General features: G+C 55.5%; 1 long non-coding RNA gene across 5 annotated transcripts; it reads left to right on the top strand.

The window, feature by feature from the left end:
* Positions 1–685: 685 nt before the first annotated feature.
* Positions 686–13258, top strand: LOC108401795 (uncharacterized). 5 transcript variants are annotated; one of them, XR_001854267.3, is made up of 4 exons: positions 6522–9017; positions 9142–9212; positions 9811–9978; positions 10663–13257. It is a non-coding gene; the product is annotated as an uncharacterized lncRNA (long non-coding RNA). The 5 variants fall into 5 exon arrangements; XR_012124559.1 differs by adding an exon at positions 686–987 and having other exon boundaries at positions 8854–9978; positions 10663–13258; XR_012124560.1 differs by having other exon boundaries at positions 9147–9978; positions 10663–13258.
* Positions 13259–14077: the final 819 nt, after the last annotated feature.

Here is a 14077-nt window from a genome sequence, read left to right as displayed (position 1 = left end):
ACTACTTGCAAACCTCTTAAATTGTTCTTTGAAACTGGCTCTTTGCATCCATTTTCCCCTCCCGGCCATGCCACAGCCCCACGCATCCTTGGAGTCGTCTCTTCCCTTTGGGTGTGGTCTGAGTAGGGCACGTGACTTGGCCCTAAGCCACACCCACAACCCATGTTTGAGTGGGGGATGGGCATGTTGGGTCTTCTGCAGGGAGTCCTGGGAAACAGACTTACGTGTGTGTGTGTGTGGGGGGAACCCTGAGGGGTCCTGGGATCATTGTGCTCAGTCCCCATTCTCTTGGAAGGGGGAGGAGGGTAAGGGTCCCAGGACCACCATTTCAGCCTTGAGCAAGCTGTTCCTGAAGCCAATAGCTGGGCTTTCATTCACGCAGTAACCCTAATACCTAGAGCAGGGTCTGGCGCACGGTTGATGCTCAGTATTGAATAAATCGGAAGGCTGCAGAAGGCTCCGTCCCTGGGGAGGTGGCACTGACACTGGTTTGAATGTTAAGGAGGCAGAGGGGTGAGGGTGGTCTAGGAGGGGGGCACAGCAAGTATAAAGTCTGCTATGGCCAGTACATTCTCTTTTGACTGAAACCAGCTTGGACTGACATGAAAAAAAAAAAATTTTTTTTTTTAACTTGCCACCTTTAGAATCCAGAGTGACGTAATGACTTGCGCCTAGAGGGGTGCAGTACTCGGCGCTGCCACAGGAGGGCGCAACGGAATCCCGTTGTTGCCCGTGGATCGTAAAATCGGGAAAACAAACTGATAACGCCGATGGCGCAGATGACGCAGCACTCGCTTGGAGGCCTGTTTTAACATCACATCAGCCCTAGGGCGTAGACCCCGTTATCGCAGCCATTTCCCAAATGAGAAAACAGGCCCAGAAAGGCTGAGTGACTGGTTCAAGGTCGCTCCGCCAGGAGCGGCAGAACCAGAAGAGAACAACCGAGAAAAACGTCCCCCGTTGTCTGATCACCCAGAGGGAAGGCGGGTGAGCTTGGGGTTGAAGAGCCCTCCCGGGTGCGAGGGGGTCCTGGAGGGGTCCTGGGGTCACTGTGCTGGGGGGCCGAAGTCCCCGTCTCTAGCCCACCTGCCAGATGTTTTCCCGCCGGGGAGTTGGTGTCCCTTGAGTGCTGAGACCACTCACGCCTGCCCCAGGCCAGGTGTGATCAGCGAGAGGCCCCACTTTCTCAGTTTGGGGCTCAGGGAAGGCTCCCCAGAGAAAGCCACGTTTAATGGGCGATCTGGAGGGTGATGCGAGATGGGGAAGGGAGTTTCGGGCTGAGGGCACAGCCGGGGCACAGGCCCGGGGTGGGAGGGTCCTGGGCACGCGGTCAGCTAATCCGGGATTCCTCTGGGGTCTGGCAGATCAGAGGGACGGGCCCTGGGGAGGGCCAGGTCTGGCAGAGGGGGCAGAGCATTAACTAGCTGGAATTTCTGGCACCAGACTCTTCTGGGGGCTGCAGCAGGCGGACCTCTCCATGCTGACCATGCCCAGCCCCATCCCAAAGGGTAGGGACACCTGGCAATGTCTGGAGAATTTTTGTCACCATGAGGGGGAGGTGCCACCGGCCAGGGGTGCCGCTCAGGATCATACATACACAGGACCTCCCGTTCTACAGAACAGTCCAGCCTCAAGGCACACAGCAGAGAGGTGGGGAAACCTGGGTTAGGAGGCCGTGTGGAGTCACAGCTACTGCCTGGCCCTGGATGAGGTGACTTAAGCTCTCAGGACTCGAGGTTAGTGCAGAGGGCAGAGAAGGACCCGGATCCGCAAAGCTGTCGCTGGCATCTGGCTTTGCTATTTACCAGCTGTGTGACTTTGGGCTAGTTACTTAACCTCTCTGAAAATGGGAGCAAGCATAGGACCCACCTTACAAAGGGGGACATATGAGTATAAAATGGCCAATGTGGATAAAGCACTTAGAACAGGACTTGGTACCCAGGACATGCACAACAGGTCTGATCAAGATGACCTGTTGGTGAAGCAGAGAGGGCACTGCGGGGAGGGCAGGGAGGGGCCTGGCAGGTCATGCAGGGCCTCGTGGGCCTCGGGGAGGACTTGGCCTTGACCCCAAGGGTGGCAGGAGCCCTGGAGGGCTGTGTGGGCAGAGGAGGGACAGAATAGCACAGCAGCAGGCCAGAACCGGGTTCCCACAACCACCCAGTGAGTGACAGACGCATTCTCTGGGCCTGAACTCGCTGCGCCGGGATCGTACAACCTCTGATGCACGATTTGAATCCACACCTGTCTGCCCTCCTGGTGTCAGGAATAATACACACAGGTGACCTCATCACGGTGGCCTCACTATGCCTGGGGCGGCTCTAGGGGCATTTGAGGTCGCAGGTGGAGGGCTGGGGGGGTGGCTGGAAAGCCAGCAGGAGGGAAGAGCCAGGTGGTGGCCTGAGCTGAGTCCCCTTCCATTGTCTTGGGGACTTTTCTGATCTCTGAGGGGGCACGTGGGGCTCCTAGGCCTGGCTTGTGCCCCCCTCGTCTCCTCCGTCTGGGTGCTGTCAAGCGGACACTCCCTGCAGCCTGACTGTCCCCATTGCCCCTCTGGGCTGTCACAGTGGACATTTAATCGGGGCCTTGGATGCATGGAGTGTGTTTCGTGGAACTGTGGCCAAGTGTGCAGCTTAAGTAAAGCCACATGTGGGCATTCTGTGCAGGTCTCAGAGCGTTTCATTCACTTACCTACATCCGGGGCTTTCCAGAGCGTGTCTGCCCACAGGGTCCTAGGGGTTTCGGGGACAGATAAAGGAACCCCTGCCTTAACCCAAGGGAAGCTGAATGGTGAGATTTCAGGCAGAGAGTCCTGGCTGAGGATCGGAGCATCCTCCTCCTCCCAGGACCTGGGCATGGAGAACAAGGCTGGCATCCCGCCGTTCTCTCTGGAGGTGGCCCAGTGGGAATGCCAACTCCCAGCAGCCAAATGAGGAGCTCCGGATGACGCTGCCTGGGGTCAGCGTGGCCGGGGCTGGGGCTGGGCCGCCGGGTGAACAGCCTAGAGGAAGGATTCCCAAATGGATGGTGTCCCTTCCTCTCTGGGGGTTCTCGAGGAATCTTCTTCTGGGAAGGCTGCACGTCCCCTGGGAAAGCCCAGAGTTCAGCTCAGGAGAGAAACCTGTGACCCACTCCCTGGAGTGGAGGGTCACAACGGGAGGCGGCACATCGGCGCTGCTCTTCCGAAAGTAAACAGACGCAGCCAGCCTGGCTTCCCCTGGGACCCGCTGCCAGGCCGAGCAAAGGCCCAGCCCCTTTCTGGGGGGCTCCAGCACCCCCTTGGGCTCTTCTCCCCCCCCCGACCTCTCTCAGCATCTCTGGGTGGGCTGGCCCTGGGGACCTGTCACCCCACACTCGCCCCATGCATCCCTGATGGGCGCGGTCTAGCGAGGCAGAGGAAAGTGGAGGTAGCGCGGGGCCGGCTGCTCCTGGGCCAGCCTGCGCTGCAGCCTCATTGTTACAATTACTGTTGTCGATATTGTCAGTGAGACAGGGAAACGGGGGCAGAATTGAGAAAGCAGAGGAAATGCATTGTTCCCAGGACATCTTGACTTTGGACATCTTGTCCCCCTGCTGCTGTCCCCACATCACCCACCTCTGCTACCGGAGCTGTCCCTGCAGTCACCATCGGGAGGAGCTCCTCAGACACGTGGAAGATGGTTTCCTGCCCCAAGAGCTGCCCCCTCGTCCCTTCCTTGTCCGGGGACAAGTGCCCAACTGGCTGCGTCGCCCTGATTCTCTGGGGTAGCAGCTGTATCAGTCTCCAAGGCAGGGCTGGTGCCCGGGGGAGACAGGACAAGAGCGGAGACGGCCGGCCCGGTGGGGCCACAGCACAGATAAAGAAGAGAAGCCCGGGCCTGGCGGAGAAGGGGGCTGAGGAGTTCAGATCTGGTGAAGGAGTAAGGAGAGAGCCGCTGTGGGGGCTTGTTTTGGTTCTAATTGTGGTAAAAACCACATCACAGAATTTACCTTTGTAGCCACGAAGGGCACACAGAATTCAGTGGCTTTAAGCACATTCACAGTCACGCAGCCCGTTCTCACCCTCTGTCTCCAGAACTGTCCATCTTCCCAAACTGAAGCTCTGTCCCCATGAAACACTAAGCCCCCACCGCCTCCCCAGCCCATGGCCCCACCATCCACTCTCTGTCTCTGTGAATGTGGCTCCTCTGGGGACCTCCCAGGAGTCTGTCCTGTGTCTGGCTTATGTCACCGAGCAGTGTCCTCAAGGCCCCCCACGTTGTAGTAGGTGTCAGAATGTCCTTGTTAATATTCCAATGTGTGCATGGACCACATTGTGTGTATTCATCCATCTGTGGAGGGACACCTGGGTTGTTTCCACCTTTGGCCATTGTGGGTAATGCCGCGGTGACCAGCTGTGTACAAATATCTAGTCAAGTCCTGCTTTCTGTTCCTTTGGGTACAGATTTAGGAGTGGAATTGCTGGGTCACAAGGTAACTCAGTGTTTTTTTTTTTTGAAGAACTGCCTGTTTTCTACGGTGGCTGTTCCCTTTTCCACTCCTACCAGCAGTGCACGGGGATTCCGGTCTCTCCACATTCTCACCAATACTTGTTATTTTTTGTTTGTGCAAGAGATGAATGGCTCCAGGAGCTGGGGCCTGGGGGACCAGTGGGGGTGTCCGGGCGCTCAGTACAAGGTTGCTGAAAAGTCAGAGGGGGGTTTGGAGGTCTCCAGGCTGAGCTCAGTAGTGGGGTTCCTCTCCAAATCAACTCTGGCTCAAAGCAGACTGTCTGCCACCCTCACTCCCAGCTCTGAGGATGTCCCGCTACTTCTGCAGCTGATGGCAGAGTTCAGGGAGGGGATCTGAGGGCGCTCGCTGACCTCTCTCCTCCCGCAACCTGACACGTGCCTGCGCCATGCACACGATGCTCACGCCATGGGGGGAAGCTTCTGGGGACAGCGCGGGGGCCCTGGCTGGGCCAGGGCCTTGGCTGGACCAGAGTCTGGGGGGGTCTGTAGCAGCTGAAAGGCGGGAGAAGCCAGTGGGGTTGAAGGGACCTTGATGGCTGCAGGCACTGGCTTCTTTGCCCACATTCATGGCACTGTAGTGCATGGCCACGTGCATTGCCCTGGGAAGCCCGAGGTGAGGGGGTGGAACGGATGGGGGTCAGGGTGCATCCCTACTGGGGCCCAGGGGTGGGGCCCCGACTGAGGGTGAGGCTGGGGGAGGCCTAGGAGGCCTTGTCTCAAAGATGTGGTGGGGCTTCTCCCGCAGCCCCAGCGAGGCCTTGGTGCTGACGCCGGGCACTGGCCCTGGAAGGTGAAGGTGCTCCCGGGCTGAGGGCGGAGCGATGGGGACCCCAGGTTGCGGGGATCTGAGGCACCGTGGAGGCAGGGCGGTTGGGGGAGGCTGTGCCTTTTGGCAGCCAGCTCTGGGCCACCCTGAATCCGACCTGGAAGCTGGAGAGGCATGGGCAAGGGTCATGGAGACGACAGGGGCCACCCTCGGCAGCCTGCCCCGTGCACCCTAGGGGCGCCGGCGTGGGGTGCAGCGGCGCCTTGGTTGTTGAGTCGGCCCAGGAGCTGCGAAAGGGGCGTGTGGAGTCCTTGGCTACAGCAGCCGCCCTCCCCCGCATACCCTCCCCAAGGTGAGGCGCTGGGCCTCACCACCATGATCTGGGCCCCAGGTGAGCCCCTTGTTGCCGTGGCCACCCAGGAGCGGAAGCCCAGGTTCCACACCAGCCTGGTGCGCGGGGAGGCTGGGTGCAGATTGCTCAGGCGTGCAGAGCTAGGGCCAGCTCCTGCCTGGGGGGCTGTTGCGGGTGAGGGCTGCAGCCAGGAGCCTAGGAGCCAAGGGTGGCATTCAGTGCGGGGTGCGCCTGTGCCAAGTCTGCGGGGATGCTCCTGGCTGCGGGTAGTTGGGTGCATTTGTGAGTATGCACGTGTGTGAGCTGCTGTGTGCTCTTGGGAGTGTGTAAAGGGATGTTTTTGGGAAAAGGAGCTCAGTGGTTAGGAAGCCTGCTGCATTGGGCTGCCTGGGTTCAAATCCTGCTTCTGCTACTTAGGGGAGCCCCGGTGGGCTGAACTCTCCCTGCCTCCAAGCCCTTTCATTGTGGGTTCATGCATCTACAAATATCTCCTGAGCACCTACTGTGCACTAGGCAGTGTTCCAGGCTTGGGGGTGTCTCCCAGCAGTGAACAAAATAGTCACAAATTCCTGCTCTGTCTGGCCAGGCCAACACTAAAGACAAAGAAAGTATACAGTATGGCCAGTGGTGAGAAGCGCTGCGAGTGTGTGTGTGGGGAGGGGCTGCAGTTTTAGACTGAGAGGCCTTCCTGACGAGGGTTAGGAGTTGGAGGTGAGGAGTGAGTTTTTGGGGGTGGGGGTGGGGTGAAGTGGGGGTGGGGGTGGGGAAGGGAAAGAGCCTCCCAGGCAGAGGGAAGAGCCCGTGCAAAGGCCCTGGGGCAGCACCAGGCCAGCCTGTGGCTGGAGCAGAGTGAGAGGCACGGAGAGGGAGAAGGGGAGGGGAGCGGGGAGACGGGGGGGGGGGTCTTGCGGGGCCTGCAAGGCTGGGATGGGGCATCTTGGGCTCCCACCCTGGGGTCCGTTTGAAGCAGCTTCCTCTGGCTGCTTCACCCCAAGGCATTGTTATAGGCATTATACAAATTAATATGTGTAAAGTGATAGTACAGATCCTGCTGCGTACTAAACATGCGTTAAATACTAAGTTACTACTACCCGTCATGGCCGTGTGCGTCTTGGGGTGTGTCTGAGCTGGAGCTGAACCGGGCGGCTGGTAGTGAGTTAGTTGTTGTGAAAGAATTTCTCCAAAGCTATTTAAAAAACGCTGCTGGGTGTTGGAAAGCCCTGCCGGGCTCCTGCTGTCTGGCTGGGTCAGGCTCTTTTGTGCACCAGATGTTATCCAGATGTCATCTGGGGTCACTCCGAGATTTGGCGCCTGCCTCTCTCCCGTGACCTGCACCCTCCCCGCCATGTCTGCAAATTCCCAGGGCCTGCGTTCTTGGGCTGCTTCTTGGCCGGAGTTCCTGCCCCTCAAACCCTTGCTCTCAGCTGCCTCTGGGGCCAGCCCTTTGGGGGAAACAGTTGCTGTTTTCTTGCCTCCCCCAAACCACCTGCACACAATCTTTGCATAGATACCTGACTGCGCAAAGCTAGCCCCCCAGCCCCCGCAGGACGTGGCACTTCTCCCGAGACTCTGCCTCGAGGGTTTTAACTCCGTGCTCGCACTTGCAGTGAGCTTGTGTAGGATGTTTTTTGACAAAAATTCTGCCACCCAAAGGAAAAGTTTGCACACTTCTTGCACAACCCAGCAGTTTATAGCCAGCTTAGAGTGCAGAGAGGAGGATGCCCAAGGCCGATCAACGGCAGCGAGCAGCTTCCGGGGCTCTTGAAGACTTGGAGGCAGGTAGGGGCACCCCAGTATTGGCTGCGGGAAGCCAAGGCAGGGGGAGAGAGGAGCTGGCACAGAGCCGGAGGACAGGCTGAGCGGCTCGGACAGAGCAGCAGCTCAGTCTTACCACGAGGCCGACTCCTGGGAAATCAGGCAAGACCTGCTTCGGATAAAATCTGCTGTGGATTCTTCTGGCAGCCCCTGTAATAATCACCAATGTTTTTTTGGGGGTGTGGCTAGTCAGAGCTCAGAGTTCAAAGCTGTTGCAATCAAGCCTTGCACCGGACAGGGGTGGTAAGAACCTCCCTGGGCAGGGCTTGTTGGAAACATGCATGCCACTCAAGCCTGGAATGGAGAACGGGGTCGTGCTGACCTTGACCGCAGTTCAGCACTTCTGTGACAAAGACCAAACTGTGCCTAAGTCTGTTCTCTGTTAAGTCTCGCCTGGTCTCTGTGTAACTCACTGTACCACTGGGTGTCGGCTTGACTAGTAACCTGACCCTGGGAATGGACTTTGAAGAGCATATTGTCCAGTGTTCCTTAACCGTTTCTGAATCACAGACTCATTTGGGGATCTAACTGAATCTAGAGACCACTTCTGACCCACGCCCCCAAATAGATTAACCCGCATGATATTTTAGATAGTTCTGTGGTGTCATGGTTGCCCAGTCCAGGTTAAGAATCTCTGATTGTAGGTTGGCTCTCTCGTTTTACCCGAGAGGAAGCGGTCGCAGGAGACTTGCTCAGGGTTCCACAGAGAATCTGTGACAGAGTTGGGCGTCAGTCCAATGTAACAATAACTGTAGAACTGGATGCAGACCTCGGTTCCATCCCTTGCCAGCAAGAGCGGTAATTGCCCCATGCCTCAGTTTCCTCATCTGCAAAACTGAGATAAAAATAATAGTTGTTGTATTTATTAAAAAGTGAGACAAGCTGATTCCTTAGCTTGCAAATTTCTAGCTTAATTGGAAGATTGAACCAAAGAATCCCGCCACCTAGTGGTTCTGTGGTGAATAAAATGAAATGAGTGGCCCTGACACATGCGCTGCCCAGGCAGGCGTCTCAGTCTGTGTGGTTACTGCCAGGGCATAGTGGCTGCTTGTGTCTGAGCACCGTGTGTCTTCTTCCCAAGACAGTGTGTTTGGACATTGTAGCTGTTTGCCTTTGCTGTGTAACAAACTACGCTAAAATGTGCTGGCTTCAAACAATGGTCACTTATTAGCTCTTGATTCTGTGGGTTGGAATTGGGGCTGAGTTTAGCTGGGTGGTTTTCTTTTTTGCTGGCCTTGCTTAGGGCCACTCCCAGGACTGCAGTTAGCCGGTGGCTCGGCTGGGGCTCAGCCGTCTGGGAGGGCTTCATGCACGCATCTGCAGGCTGGGGCAAGCAGCAGGGCGGCGAGAGGTGCTAGGGACTTGACCTGCTGCCCTGGGCTTTGGAGATGAGGAAGAGTTCTCGAGCTAAGGAATGTGGGTGCCCCTAGAAGCTGGGGATGGCCCTCAGTTGAGAACCAGACAGGAAACGGGGACCTCAGTCCTATGACTGAGAAGAACTGAAATCTGCCAGCAACTCTAGTGAGCCAGGAAATGAATCTTTCCCCGGACCCTCCAGAAAGGAGCTCCAGAAAGATGCCTTCCAGCCACACAGGTGAGCCCTGCATGGGGCTTCTGAGCTCCAGGCCTGGAGGCTGTACATTTGGGTTGTTTAGGCTGCCAGGTGTGTAGGGACTTGTCATGGCAGTCACAGGAAAGTAATATCTCCCTTTCCCCAGGACAGTGGTTTCACAGCCACCTGTTGAAGGTGGTAGGTCCCTCTGTGAGTGGCTGAGGGTCCACGTGGATGGTAAGTGGCCGCCATGGGCACATGAGGGTTTTCCCAGAGGTCTGGAGGTTGGGTGAGGCCTGCCCTGCCTTCGCCAGTCTCTGCTGCTTCTCCACAAAGCTTCGGTGTGCAGAGCCCACGGGTATACTTGGGAAACTGAGGCCCAGAGCGGGGGCACCACAGGAGGGGTCCAGGTGACTGTGGTGGTTACCCCACCCCCCAGACTGAGGCCCCAGAGAGAGCAGGACGTGCATGCTCTGTCCCTGCTCTGTGGGGACGCTTCACCAGCCAGGAGCAGGTGGCCACACTGTGGTCCCGAGGGGCTGAGCTTCATGTTGCCTTGTCTGCCCTGTGCTGGGGGCACAGGGGGTGAGGGTCCTCGTGCTGGTAGAGAGGAGCTCCTGCCCTGGGTCCCCTGCCCCGAGAGGGTAGGAGCCTGCCCAGTGCCAGGTGACTGGGGAGCAGGGGGGCTGGGGAAGGGCCCTGGCCCCCACCTGTCACCGCCCCTCTCATACTCCCAGCCCCGCCATCCACGGTGGTCCTATGGGTGGGGTGGGCATCTCAAAGGTGTGGGCTCAGTGATGGAGCTGGGAGGGCATGGTGGGGGTCTGCTCTGCAGCCGAAGGGGGTCCCCTCCCAGCACCATCTCCGTGGAGTCCTCAAAAGAATGGGAGTCGCATAAAAGCCACAGGGGGCCCCCAGCTGGGACCCTCCAGACCCCATGACTTTCGGCTTCAGAGATGGATGGATACCCTCAACTCCGATGGAAGAGCCGCCCCTGAACCAGGTGAGCTGGTGGAAGTGGGGTGTGGTTCCTGGGCCCAGGGTCTGGGGGGAAGGGATGGGGGCCAGGCCAAGCTTGTGTTGACTTGCTTTGCCTCCGTATGCACACCACGCCTTCAGGTGGGCATACAGCTGTGCGGGCAAATGCTGGCACACAGGCAAGGGTACCTGGCACAGACATGCACAGATTGAACACCTACGGGGTGCCAGCTGCTTTCCAAGCCCCCCCACTGTGCACTCATTGACTGTGAAGGCTGTCTTCACTTTACAGATGAGGAACTTGAGGCCCCAGGGGGGCAGGTAACTTGCTGGGTCCCACCAGCTGGGCAGGGGTGGGGTTGGGATCCGACCGCAGGCGGCTGGCTGTGCTCTAGACACTAGGGACACGGAGGGGAGCTGCCGCTGACCTCCAGGGCCGGGGTGCTGATGGCAGTCAGGGAGGTCAGTAAGGAAGGAGGTGGGAGGTATGCGGTAAGTCCCTGAATTCATGCAAAGCCAGAGGAGAAGGAGAGGGGGTGTGCATGGTTCCTTCACCCACGGGGCCAGAGGAGGCCTTTCTGGGGAGAAGACTTGGAAGAAGAGGTCCGGAGGAGAATTCCTTCTTCTCCGGGCAACCGTCGGTTTTGCTCTTGAGGCCTCCGATGGACTGGACGAGGCCCACTCACGGTGTGGCCGCTTTACTCCACAGCAACTGGCTCACGGTGCGGCCCACATCTGCCAAGAGCCTTTCCAGCGACGCTTGGGCCAAGCACCGTGCTGGGCTGAATGACGGCGCACTGCAGCCTGGCTGGCGGGTGGGCACCAGCCTTCACGTCCCCGCCGCCACCCAGTCCGGCTGGGGGGCGCCCGTGGAGGATGGGTCCTCTCGGCCTCAGGCTAGGATCCCGGGGCCCCTCCAAAGCTGAGGAAGCCCCCTCCCTCTGGCCACTGGCGGAAGAAGAACCCGACAGTCCCCAGGCAGCAAGTCCCGCGCGCGGCGGGAATGAACTCAGCTGCTCTCCTGCAGGAACTGCCTCATCCCTCCCGGGGCAGGGGGAGGCGGAGGGAGCCTGGGGACAGCAGGGAAGTCATCAAGGGCGCCCATGAAAGGAAATCCTGAAAGTGATGCTCGGGAGACCGGTTTCCCCACTTCTCTGCTCTGAAACCAACTTGATGTGGCATGTGGGGGGAAACTGAGGCAAGGAGGGCGACTCTCTCAGAACCTCTCAGCCCAGGTGCCCTGGAGCTAGGACCCTGCTCCCCTGCATGTCTTTTCTGGCCATGCTCTCCCCCATCCTCGCCTGGGATTGGCTGCACACCCAGCCCCCAGCCACTACATCCTCTTTCTGGCCACAGCGATTCGCTCAGGAGTGGACATATAACACGCTCAGAGCCAAGGAGCGGTAAGAAAACTTACCGAGGATTCTGGGGAAGCACGCTTGTTTTTTATTTCTTTCCTTTCTTTAGGGCAACTGGAAGAGACTCCCAGTCTGGCCCTAGTCAGTGTGGTTGAGGTGGGAGAAACAGCAAGGCTTGTTCGTGGACCACAGGGTTGGGGCTGGGGCTGTAGATGCTGTGTGGAGCCAGCACATCAAGTGCAGGCATATGTGACGGCAGAGGGAAGGCACCTTGGTGAGGGCATTTGAGCCCCTGGATCAAACCTTACCTGAAGCTGTCTACTTTCAGTTATGTGAGCCCATATTTATTGTGATGATGAAGATAATACTACATGACATTATGTAGCCCTTACTGCTTGCCAGACCCTTGTTCTAACCCCTTGACATGTATTGACCTATTTAATTTTCCCAACCACCCTCAGATATAGGTACTATTACTCTCCCATTGTACAGATGAGAAAACTGATGCATAGACAGGTTAAGCAACTTCCCCAAGGCCGCATAGCTGGGGTGGGCAGAGCCAGGAGGCCTGGACCCCTCTTCCTATGTGAGATCTCACCTCCTGTTTCTGTTGCTTACACGCAAGGAGCCCTGACTGATTCTAGGGGTGCCAGGGGATTACAACAGGAGAGAGGATGTTAGAGTCACTCCTTCACTACCCGGAACCCCTTTAGTGGGTCCCTGGGGCCCTGCATGATGCGGGCCCCACTCCCAGCTCCCACTGCATCCCTGCCTCACTCAGCTCCAGGCCTACGGGCCTCCTCTCAGTTCCTCCAAATCACCAAACTTATTCCTGCCTCAGGGCCTTTGCCTTGCTATTCCCTCTGCCTAAAATGCCCTTCCTCTACTTCTGGTTAACCAAGCCATGTCTTTAGGAAAAGGGGCCCCATCCACCCTCACCCTGACCCAGTCTAGGTCAATAGAGCCCAGAATTCATGAACACAAGCCCTGCAGGCAGTTGGCCTGGGTTCAAATTCCATTCCATCCCTTCCTTGCTGTGTGACCTTGGGTCATTACCTGACCTCTCTGCCTCAGTTCCATTATCTGTAAAATGGGCTGAAATCATATCCGTCTCACAGGTTTGAGAAATAAAGGAGGCTATTATGTTAAAGTGATTAGAACAGTTAGACACTTGATAGTCATTCAGGCAGCAAATAATGATAGTTATTACCATCATTATATTATATGTTATATATAATAACTATTATGATGTATATTAAATTAATATGTATATTATATAAATGATAATAATTATATAGCATATAATATTATATATTATGTATCTGGTATATTATTATCATTATTAGATACTTTTCTGTGACCATCTGATGATTTTGTGTTTATTAAAATAGCAAATGTTGCAAGCCATGAGATACAATGTTTTCTTCTATTGACAAGTGTAAATAATATTCATACATCAACTATAGTGCTGAATTTGAATACTATCTTTAAAATGGAAGCTTTTTCTTTTTCTTTTATGCCTTCAGCTTTCTTGCAGTATGATTGATGAATAAAATGTAAGTCATATTTAAAGGCACAAAATGTATTCTTTTTAAACTGTTCCTTGCTTTAACACTAAAGAATGAATAAAAAATATAAGGCTACACAGCAGAACAAAAAGGCATCCCACAGTAGGGGAGAATATATTTGTAAATGACATATCCAACAAGGGGTTAACATCCAAAATATATAAAGAACTCACACGCCTCAACACTCAAAAAGTAAATAACACAATTAAAAAATGTGTGGAGGATATGAACAGACAGTTCTCCAAAGAAGAAATTCAGATGATCAACGGGCACATGAAAAGATGCTCCGCATCGCCAATTATCAGGGAAATTCAAATTGAAACCACAATGAGACATCACATCACACCAGTTAGGATGGCCACCATCCAAAAGACAAGGAACAACAAATGCTGATGAGGCTGTGGAGAAAGGGGAGCCCTCCTGCACTGCTGGGGGGAATGTAAACTAGTTCAACCATTGTGGAAAACAGTATGGAGTTTCCTCAAAAAAATAAAAATAGAAATACCATTTGACCCGGGAATTCCCCTCCTAGGAATTTAGCAGAAGAAAACTTCTCAGATTCAAAAAGACATATCCACCCCTATGTTTATCGCAGCACTATTTTACAATAGCCAAGAAATGGAAGCAACCTAAGTGTCCATCAGTAGATGAATGGATGAAGAAGATGTGGTGCATATACACGATGGAAAACTATTCAGCCATAAGAAAGAAACATCCTACCATTTGCAACAATGTGGATGGAGCTGGAGGACATTACGCTCAGTGAAATAAACCAGGTGGAGAAAGGCAAGTACCAAATGATTTCCCTCATCTGTGGAGTGTAACAATGGAAGCAAAACTGAAGGAACAAAACAGCAGCAGACTCACAGACTCCGAGAAGGGACTGGCGGTTACCCAAGGGGAGGGGTGGGGGAGGGCAGGTGGGGAGGGAGGGAGATGGGGATTGCGGGGTATCATGACTGGTGCGCATGGTGTGGGGGGCTCATGGGGAAGACAGTGCAGCACAGAGAAGGCAAATAGCGACTCTGCGGCATCTCACTACACTGATGGGCAGTGACTGCAGTGGGGTGTGGGGGGGACTCGATAATAAGCGGAAATGTAATAACCACATTGTTTTTCTTGTGAAACCTTCGTAAGAGTGTATATCAATTGTACCTTAATAAAAAAAATGAATGTAAGGGCGCATCAGTGGTACGAC

The sequence above is a fragment of the Manis javanica genome, chromosome 13, assembly GCF_040802235.1.
Source record: "Manis javanica isolate MJ-LG chromosome 13, MJ_LKY, whole genome shotgun sequence".
Taxonomy (NCBI): domain Eukaryota; kingdom Metazoa; phylum Chordata; class Mammalia; order Pholidota; family Manidae; genus Manis; species Manis javanica.
This window is presented reverse-complemented; position numbering and strand designations above follow the sequence as displayed.